Here is an 11,726-nt window from a genome sequence, read left to right as displayed (position 1 = left end):
TTCCAGCTCCAACGAAGAAGCTACGCCTTCAGAGCCATGTCCTTCGGCTCAACGTGGCTCCAAGGATCTTGACCAAGCTAGCAGACACAATCGTCCACCACCTACGCCTTCAGGGCGTCTAATTGATGACCTACCTCGACGACTGGCTGGTCTGGTCGATATCGCCTTAAGAATGTTTGAGAGCTTGCAGCAAAGTGACCAAGTTCCTGGAACATCTGGGTTTCAAAATAAACACCAAGAAGTCTCGCCTGGCTCCAGCTCAGAAGTTCCAATGGTTAGGAATCCATTGGAATCTTCAGTCACACCGCCTTTCCATCCCACTGAAGAAAAGGATTCCGCAACGTGACGGCGGACGCTCTATCAAGGACAAGCCCCATAGAGTCGGAATGGTCCCTAGACGCAAGATCATTCTCCTTCATCTCTCGTCAAGCTCCGGAACTACAGATCGACCTCTTCACGACGAGTGACAACAAGCAACTTCCTCGATATGTGGCCCCTTACGAGGACCCCAAAGCGGAAGCAGTGGACGCCATGTCCCTGGACTGGAACAGATGGTCCAAGATTTACCTGTTCCCTCCAGCTAACCTTCTGATGAAAGTCCTCTCTAAACTGAGAACCTTCATAGGGATAGCAGCCCTAGTGGCTCCTAAGTGGCCCCGGAGCAACTGGTTCACCCTAGTCCTGGAGCTACAGCCCAAGCTGATCCCCCTGCCAGGCCCAGTTCTCTCCCAACAGGTGCAGAAGTCGACTGTCTTCGCTCCATCAAAGAAAGTCAAGGACCTTCATCTCATTTTTTTCTCTCCCTAGCCGTGAAGGAAAGGTTTAGGATCTCGAAGAAAAGTTTGGACGTCCTAGAGGAATACAAAACAAAGTCTACCAGAAGGCAATATGAATCATCCTGGAAGAAGTGGGTATCCTTCGTCAAGGCAAAAAACCCTACGGAAATCTCCATAGATTTTTGCATGTCCTTCTTTATTCACCTTCATGGACAAGGCTTAGCAGCCAATGCGATTTCCACCTGCAAATCGGCCTTGACTAGACCACTTCTGTACACCTTCTAAATAGATTTATCCAGTGAAATCTTCAATAAACTCCCTAAGGCGTGTGCTAGACTCCGTCCAGCACCTCCACCAAGACCCATCACCTGGTCCCTGGATAAGGTGCTCCATTTTACCTCAAACTTGGACAACGAATCTTGCCCTCTGAAAGACTTCACTCAAAAAGTGATCTTCCTTTTTGCTCTTGCCTCGGGAGCCTGAGTCAGTGAAATAGTGGCATTATCAAGAGAAAAGGGCCAGATACAGTTCGCCGACACGGGGGAACTTACCCTCTTCCCTGACCCCACGTTTCTCGCTAAAAATGAACTTCCCACCAAAAGATGGGGCCCTTGGAGAATCTGCCCCCTGAAGGAAGATGTCTCTCTATGCCCAGTGGAGAGTCTTAAGGTCTATCTTCAAAGAACTTCAGACTTTGGCGGAGGACAACTCTTTAAAGGAGAAATTCGGGTAGTGACCTGTCACTAAAACAACTAAGAGTGAAAATCACCTACTTTATTCGCAGAGCGGATCCTGAGAGTACACCCGCAGGTCATGATCCTAGGAAAGTCGCCTCTTCCCTGAACTTTTTCCAAGGAATGGATTTTGAAAGCCTCCGATCCTTCACAGGCTGGAGGTCAACTAGAGTATTTTTCAAACACTATGCAAAGCAGGTGCATGAAGTAAAGAGATTCGTGGTGGCAGCAGGTAGCGTGATGAAACCGGCTGTTTAGTGCTGCGTAGAACAGTGAGTTTTTTCGGGACTTTAACTCAAACGGGTGCCTGTGTTGACCCTAGTGCGATACATATTTTCAAGGGACACTTAGTGTCACTAATAGACTGTTCTTCATCAAGGTGAAGTGACATAGATTCTTACATGTGTGCCACATGTTCTTGGACATGAAGTGTATAATGATTTTAAAGACTGGCGTTCCTCAGGGAACTTGTGCTTAAAGGCGAAATATTTCACTTTCAGATTCTACATCACGGTCTTACTGAAAATCTATGTCTATTATCCAATATTATTATTATACATAATTTTCCATATCTCCATGCAATTTTCAAATAAAATATTATTTTATTTACCATATGCGTCTGATTTCGCTCCAATCTTTCATATGAAAATAAATTGCTGTTATTGTTTTATTGATCCTATTTCCAGGGTTTATTATAGTTAATATACCTACTACCTAATATACACTCACCTATTGGTATAAAATTTGTTCCTTCACAAATATTTACCCTTCTGATCTGTCTTCGAGACCGGTACGATCTCTTCATCCAGGTGAGTCTATCTTCGTCAGGTTACTTTGAAATGTTCCTCTTGTCCAATTAGGAATTCCCTGCCAGGGGGGCGGGAAGCCAGGTCATTGTAATGCCACTGGTAGTGACATTTAACGGAGATGTCACGGTCTCTTCGGTCACCAGACCGCAGGAATGTTAGTCGGAGTAGAAGGCAATTGAAATGGGAAAAAATCCACGATACATTAATTCTCTAGTACACTTCCATCAGGACGACATGGCTTGAGCCCAAAAAACGGATTTTGAGCAAAGCGAAAAATCTATTTTTTGGTGAGATGGCCATGTCGTCCTGATGGACCGGCCCAACTGTTCCAGTTCAGCCTGCCAGGCCCCTCCCTGCTTTACTGTATCGCGGAAGCCGGTTGGAAGCTGGACTAGGAATGATGACGGAAGTTAGAATTCTGTGAAACCTTTAGTTTAATTCTCTGAGAATATTTATGGTAGTCATATATACCCAAAGGAAGCTACTGAGGGAACCTTCCATCAGGACGACTTGGCCATCTCACCCAAGAATAGATTTTTCCCTCTTCATTTTCACAACTGGACTCTTCAACACTAAGGATGCTTAAGCTAAATATCACCACAAAACCTATATCTAGTAACACAAACAGTATTCAAAAGAAAAAAAAAAAAGAATATCACAAAAAACATCCGGAATGGTATTTCATCGCTGTTCCATGACCAAACATTAGACTTACATCAGTTTGACGGAGCAGTCAATCATACACTGAAAGACATCATCATTTACATTGTACCCCACATTTTTCCACACATGCTGGCACACTGTAATGGCATATCTCGCTCCCCGCCCTGCACTGTTAACTCAACTTGTTTAAGCTATTCATGCATGATTTATTTTGATTTTTTTGTGACGTTCTTGCTCGCAAGTACTTGTATATAAGCTCGTTGTCTGCTTAATAAAGTTTTCCCTCTTACAGTCTGCCTTAGCACAAGAGTTCGGGGACTGCACCTTCTATGCAAGTTGCTCTAATACCTACATACCAACCTACCTTAATTAAGTTTAGTTGCATTCAATTTACTCCCAGGATTAATAAAATTCATATTCTTTATACGGACCAGGTCATCATCACCATCATCCTCATCAAAAATCGTATTCTTCCAATAGAAATCCAATTGAAATTAATGTTCATTCCAATCAATAGTCGGTTTTATAAAACTGATTTATCCATTTAATCACTACATCTAAAAAATGAGAAGGAAAAAGGAAGAAGTATTAACTGTGATAAAAATAAAAAAAAGGCACTTTAATAACACTCCTCGCTAACTACACTTGCACTCAATATCCAAAAATAAATATATATAAACAAATTCCATTATTCCCATTTATGCCAAACTCAAAATAGTAATAGATACTGGAAGTTGATAAATCTACTTCAAATACTGCAATAGATAATCCAAGCAGTCAATTTTTTTTTTCCTTCAGCAGTCCAAATAGAAAATGCTATCACTCAAAACATCTGCTACATTCCTATTATCCTCTTATTCCAAAAATCTTACTCATTACAGATAATTAGTACTTGTCTAACTACCTGATTATCTAGCACTCTGAAGGGTCTGGCAACCAAAATCCTTTTGCCAAATTCATTAACATCTATTCCCACGCAAACATTCACTAAACTTTCTTCATTATCCACTAGTATTTGAGAACATGGCCTTTGCTTCTCATTTACTCATTTAATATTGCTATTATTCGTTGTATTATTGGGATTTCCATCGGTATTCATCCTGTCCCAAAATCTTACTTATATTTATAAGAAATTTACCCATGTCATCCAAATCATTTTCTCCCTTGACAAAGGAATCATTCATACTACTTGTCATTTTCTACTCTCTCTGTCTTGCTTTTATCATGCTTCTATTTAGATATTTTAACCTAAAACCACACACACACTATAAGTATCATTCATAGGCTGCCCCCCCCCCCCCCACCTTTATCCTGCATTAATATACTTATCTTATATGCACATACTTAGTTTTTCACCCCTGTTAATCCAATTCTGATTCCCACACAAACCTATCTATTTTTTCCGTGTTTTATTCGCATTGAATTTTTTCATAAGCTTTATCTTTCTTCCATACTCAACTAACACCAATTTATTATCTTCTAGCCCTGCTTCTCACACATACTGGACTCACCTGCAATGAATTCTCAACCATTTATTCATCCCAATCTAATGGATATATTCTGGTGATTCCTTACATTTACTTACTTTTTTGTGGAGCACCCTAAATTTTTCTTCACTACCATCTACACATCTTTACCTAAAATATATCTGAGTCCAATGGAACCAAAATCTAACACCTCATACAGATCTGCAAACTTATTCTGGACTCTTATTTTCATTTTTCTTCCCCTAAAAGTTATTTCTTGTAACACTCCATCTTTGTAGCTTTCAAACCTCTCACTTGCTTTCTTTCAGATATCCTTGTCATTCTTAGACACACCCACCTTTTCTTACTATCTTTTCAAAATCAAATTTATATGTCCACAATATACGGCCAGCATATAAAACCCAATTAATATCCTATTATCCATTATATTTTATTTTTACACTCATGCCATCATACACTTAATCCCCCATCACATCTTCATGCAATAACCTCTCACAAACATACATCAAATTCACTCAAAGCATTCAGGAGGCTTCACTCAGCTGAGCTCTTTTAGTAATTCGTTTCTTGAACATAATATATTACTAATCTTTTCTTCTTATATACTCTTACAACATGCCCATCTACACTATATTTAGTGCACTTAGCAAGTTTCTCTTTACCCAACGTTGTAAAATGCCCAGCGTTACCACAATTGCTGCAAATTACACTTACCTGATTACCCCAATATCGTCTTGCTACATACCGAGTTATACCACACTGAAAACATTAAACATCTTTTTCTTATTTATACTTACTAATAAAATATCCTGTCTTACCACACCCGTAACATATAGCTTAATGCCCACCTACAGACATTTGCTACAGTAGATTATCTAACCAAATGAAATGTATGCAAACAACAGCTCTGAAATATTTGGCAAACAAGAGAGAAATGTAAATGTTACCAAAAATATATTAGATAAATCTTTCACAACATCCTTTTTTAATATATTGAGGTGGCACCAATGGGGACATTCCTGTGATATGGCAAGCACTAGAAGAAGAAGGTGGAAGTAACCTTTCCCAATGTCTTCAAGGAGCACAGTAGGAAGACAGGGCCATTGACAAGTGTGATATGGTAATCTACCTTTTTAAGAGACACCATTAAAGGTAAGTTGGTACATCAAGCTCTTGGGGTACACCCTGGCCATGTCCATTTGTAACTCATAGTTCCTGTACAAGAGAGACCATAAATCTTTCAAGGAAAAGTCAATACTTTGGAATACCTCTCTTGGCAAAAGACCATGACGCCAGTGTCAAAGAGTGGACGAAGACCAATATGCCAAGTAACAACCAGTGGTATGATACCAAGGAGGGTTTCAAGAAGGATGATATCCACAGCATGTAATGTGCAGCATATGCCCTCTGCTTGCCGTACACCAGAAACCGTTTATTTCTTTTCATTCCCTTCAGATGATAAGGTCAGTCCTAGCTGAAGTCCCTCTCCTTATTATGCCCAGTTACAGAAATTAGGCCGAATACCCAATTCTACCTCATTATCCTATCATAGCACATGTCATTTTATACTTTTGTATATTCATAAATGTAATGTCAATTTATGTATCAGCAACTGTTTACTTGTGAATGTAAGGCCCTTTCATAAATAAATAACGATTGACTTGTAGGTGTAATATTATTCCCGTGTTTTTTACTCGAAACTTTGAAATATATTGTTATTTAGTAGGATAGTAATAAGTAAATTGTTATTTTAATGTAATTTTTAATTATTTGCACCTTTCAACTTTTAAATGTATTTAGCTTTCGTAAGTTTCTTAACTACCGTCTTGTGATTGTAATGTGCCTGTTAGGTGTTGTAACTATCAACTTTCAAATATATGCTTTTTTAGCTAGTTAGAAATCATAAACTTGTCTTTATAATTTCCAGGATATGTTTGTCATATTTATTATATAAATGTAAGATGCTTTAGTAAGCTATTAACTACTAACTTGCCATCTCGGTGAGTGCTTTGTGCGTTTGTAACTGTCAATTGGTAAATTCAAGGTCCTTTGGTTTGTAAAAGTAATTGTTATATCATTCTATATTTTTCCCGATGTTTTTTAATTAATCAATGAACTGAACTTTTTTTTGTAAGAGTTCTTTTTAAAACAATAAAATTTCATGAAATATGTTTTTTAACAACGTTAGATAAAAAAAGTGGTAAGTTCATGTCATTGGTGTGCTTAGTATTTATGTTTAAAAGAGAAAATTTTGCAAATCCGTATACCCGTAATGGGATGTAAAGCTAGGACAGTCTCAGAGTGATTCTTATGCAGGGTAACATTCTGGTACCAGGTATAGATTACCAGCAGCTCATTCTCGATGTAATCTGAAGTTTAGAGAAAGTTGTCATTTTAGCTCGTTAAAAGTTAAGAAAGTTATACATAATTCTTTTTCTTTCTTTTCTGTACGGCAATTTTTGCGTTATCTTTCATTTAATTATACGAATTTTTTATGATTGGTATTTACTACTATACATTTCAGACGCAATAAGGCCTCCTTTTTCACAAATACCTAGTAAAAGAACAATCGGATTGATATGACATTTTGGCACAGCTTCTGTGCGACCGTCCAAGAAATTATTATACCAGAATTTATTATACTGCAGTATATTGCCAAGCGTGCTTCAATAATGAATATACACTTGGCAAGAAAAGATAATCTGACAGACAGAGGGAAGTGTGATGTCACTGGCCAATGACGTGTATAGATTCAACCCACTTCCTTCCTTCCCTTCCTCCCTGCTACCCCTACCGAAAACCATTGCTTTCCCGTCTCGTCCCATCTTGTCTATCTTCATTATTCATTTTTTTCATATTACTCTCTCTCTCTCTCTCTCTCTCTCTCTCTCTCTCTCTCTCTCTCTCTCTCTCTCTCTCTCTCTCTCTCTCGTTCCCACCTTTGTTGTATTGCCCATGAGATATGGAACCATGCACAATTTGGATGTGTATATTAACAGAATACATAATATATCACATAAATTTGGGCTCAAGATAAATAGAAGAAAGACAGAGATGATGAGAACGGAATATGCCATGGAAGATAATACATTATTGGAAGGAAAATGGATTAATGAGGCAGCATCATTTGAATTTTTAGGAACTATGATCCCTAATGCAGTCTTTCGAATTGAAGTTTAAAGAAAGATTGAAAACAAAAAATCAGACAATGGCTAGGTTAAGTGAAATTTGGAAATCAAATCACCTGAAATTACATATAAAAATCAAGCTATATATCAGTTTAGTGAGATCAGAGTTACTATATGGACATGAGTCGTGGTATAACAATGAAGCAATATCCAATAAATTTTGCAGATTTGAGAACAAAGCCCTCAGAAGAATATAGCAAGTTAGCTGGCAGGACATGATTAGAAATTAAACTATAAGAGAGATTACTCAGTACCAAATGTGGATGAGATCAAGATGAGGGGTAGACGGAGATGGTTTGGGCATGTTCTTCACACTCCCCAAGAAAGATTAGTTCACCAAATATTTAACTGGGCTCCACAAGATACTAGAAAAGTTGGAAGACCCAGGCGTACATGGTTGAGGACCACAAAACGTGAAGTCAGAGATAGTAAATGGAGTAGTATTGATTTAAAAGCTCAAGATAGAGATGACTGGTGAAACTGGGGTCATTTGCATCAAAAGGCTTAGGAGGAGATGATGATGATTATGATAATAAGAAATTAATCGAAAATACATAGAGTGAAGGGTACGATCGTTTATGCAAACGCAGATGATAATTGTTATAGGTTAATTGATCGTTATAGGTGTTTGGTAAGTGAAAAAGATAGGGCTCTAACTCCCTGACATGCAACTGAAGGTAGACAGGTGTACATGAAGGAAGGTGTGCTTCATTGCTATCGGTCATAGCTAACATGCTACGATGTCTGCATAGGTGCAAACTAGTTATTGCACCGAGACTCTTCCATTTGTTTTACCAAAAGAAAATCACTTAGAATGTGTAGATAGATCAGGATAAGTTAGTAATTGGTCGTATTTATACTTCGTAGACAATATGTTTCTTTGTTATTTAAGACAATGATATGGAAGAATATTTTTATAATATTACGATAAAAATATCTACCTATCATAACAATAAAAAATATAAATAATCGACTGATTTTAGTCTCAACACAAGCATTATCATGATGTTGCAGAGGCCGTGGGAATGACGGCTAGAGCAGTGCGGTTGATGATGCAGCGGTTCACCGGACAGACCTAAGGTGAGGCAGGGGATCTATTTAAAGGTTTAAAGGCCAGTCATGAATGGCAGAGGTAAGGCACAGTAACATTGCCCTAGCAAGCAGTACAATGCCCTAGAGACTGACTATATATACATATGATTAGCGCCCAAGCCCCCTCTCCAACCAAGCTAGGACTATGGAGGGCCAGGCAATAGCTGGTGATGACTAAGCAGTTAGACATATAGACTCCCCCAAACCCACTAACCTTTGCTCACAAGGAAGGTGAGGTTGCAGCCACTAAAGGGACTAAGGAGTTTGAGAAGTACTCAAAACCAAGTCTGGCGAATACCAGTCAGGGACATTACCAAATAGGCCACCATTACTATTGCAACTACTTTAGTATCGATTAATATTAAATTACAGTGAGTGCAATTGTTTAAATTGTAAGGGGTTATCAGTTTCACACTTGTAGAAAGGATGTAGTTGGTTACTCAGTTAATGTCGGTATGCAAGATGCAGTTGCCATATTACAAATTAGTTATCATGCTGTGTAAAATACAGTTGCCAGATGGCACTGCCTTAAAAATTCAATATGAATATGTTACATACCATTATACAAATTGCTCGGACACAATAAGAAAAATATCATATTATTATCTATTACTTTGCTTCATGTATTGAATTTACTCTTATTACTACAAATATTGTTTTTCTCTATTACTATTACTTTGAAACCATGTAATAGTCTAGTACTATTACGCTGCACGCATTGCATATTACCACTGGCCATTGTCTGCTACAGGTCCGGCTAGTACGCCAAGCCAGGTCCTCCGGACGCATATTAGTCCTTTGACAATGTACATAAAAGGATAGACCTCATCATTATCAATCTCGACAGCGATGACAAGAATGATCGGTTTCTCGATAGGGAGGATGACAATTAAAACATATAGATAGTTATCATCTCCGACAAGGAGGTATTGCGATCGAGTGGGTTTATTCATTTGAGTGTCTGTGGACATTTGCCTATGAACAGGATTACATCATAACTACTCGAAGGATTTTGATGAAATTTCCACCAAAGACAGACCTTAGAACAAGGAGCTGATCGGGATCTGGATTTGAGATCCAGATTTGCATTTTTCCTGTGTCTGTGGACAAGATTACGTTAAAACTACTTGACGGATTTTGACAAAATTTTCACGACAAATAGATCTTAGATCATGAACAAACCCATTAGATTGTGGAGATGATCCAGATCCGGATCAAGCTATGATTACAGTTTATTTATCTATTTATTTACTTATGTGTCTGTGGACAGGATTACATAAAGACTAGTGAACTGATTTAGACGATATTATCACCAGAGGTAGACCTTAGGCCATGGACGAACCCATTACATATTAGAAATGATCAGGATCCAGATCCAGATCCGGATTTTAGTTTATACATTTATTTGTTTATCTGTGTCTGAGGACAAGAATACATCAAAGCTACCTGACCGATTTTTACGAAATTTTCGCTATAGACAGATCCTAGGTCAGATTTGCATTTGCATTTTTCGCCATTTTAACCTTTAATGACCAAATAGTCCAAACGGGATCTTTAAAACAGCTACTTTTGGGTAGTCGTGGTGAACATGTTTATGCTTGTCTGAAATTGACGCTTTGGCAACTCATAGAGACACTCCTCTGCTCTTCGAATCAGCCAATCAGAAGCCGCCTGTCCTTCTCGCCAAGTTTGTAGCTCCTTCCAAAGACACCTCACTTGTGCTCCAGCCGCAAAAGTGTCAAGACGCGTCGCAGTAACGTCCACGTATCCCCCCCCCCCGACCTTCGTAATCATGGTAAGTACACAGTGACTGTAGGATATGAAGCCTAGTGATAAGCTTACCTTTTGATGTGGGTTTCAAGGGCTGTAGTGTTACTGATGTGTCGTAGTGACTATCGGGAAAAGTATAGATCCCACATGGGCTACCTCGGTCGAGTTTAGGCGGACCACGCTCATCCAATATGGGATCTATTGGACCGTAACGGTTCTACCGCGCACTAGGTTACGACGCACATCATTTTTGCAATTTTTTTTAGTGATTGTCTGAGACATTTGTGAATAGTTTTGACCATATTTGTAGAAATAATAGTGATGATTTAGATATGTTAGGCTCATGTGCATTCAAAATATTACCTTGCAAGGGATTAAATTATTTTTTTGTTAGGCAGTTACATTTTTTTTCATTACATGATTTTAATTTTTTTTTTTTTTTTTTGCAGTTTCGTAGCCATATGTTTTATGGGCATCGCAACGCTGCATTGGAGACTCAATAACGTACACCATGGGTTGCCCCTGACGATGCTGAAGGAAGTGATGTTGACGTGAGCCCTTTGGATGTCGACAGTGATGACGACGACCTTACGTACGTTCCTGACGACGAAGGCCTTACTCTGGAGGATGCTTTTGACCCTCCCAACGCTAGAGGTTAGTATGAGAGAGAGAGAGAGAGAGAGAGAGAGAGAGAGAGAGAGAGAGAGAGAGAGATTTGTTTAAAAAAAAATTTAAAAGTCTAGTTGTTACAATGGTTGCTCTTTAAATATGTTTTCATTGTGTTGCTCTTTAAATTTTTGTAAACAATAGGTATTTTTAAAACTTATTTGTGTACTTGCATACTCACTGACATACACATGCACACACATGCATACTCACTGACATACACATACACACACATGCATGCACACACACCAGCACGCACGATTCATTTACTGTTTCACTTACTTTATTCTTGTTTCAGGTCGCAGGGTCAATGTTGTTGTCCCTCAGGAGATGCCTGTGGGAGAGGAAGGTGAAGTTGAAGGCGAGGTTAACCCTAAGAGGCCTCGTGTTGTTGAATGGAAGAAGGACGATATTGACATCTAACCCCTGCCCGACTTCATTCATCCACAGCCGGACTTCTTGAGGGAACCTTATGAGTATTTCTCTCAGTTCTTCACAGCTGAATTGAGGGATCACATCGTTTTCCAGTCCAACCTGTACT

Source organism: Palaemon carinicauda, chromosome 1, assembly GCF_036898095.1.
Source record: "Palaemon carinicauda isolate YSFRI2023 chromosome 1, ASM3689809v2, whole genome shotgun sequence".
Lineage (NCBI taxonomy): Eukaryota > Metazoa > Arthropoda > Malacostraca > Decapoda > Palaemonidae > Palaemon > Palaemon carinicauda.
This window is presented reverse-complemented; position numbering follows the sequence as displayed.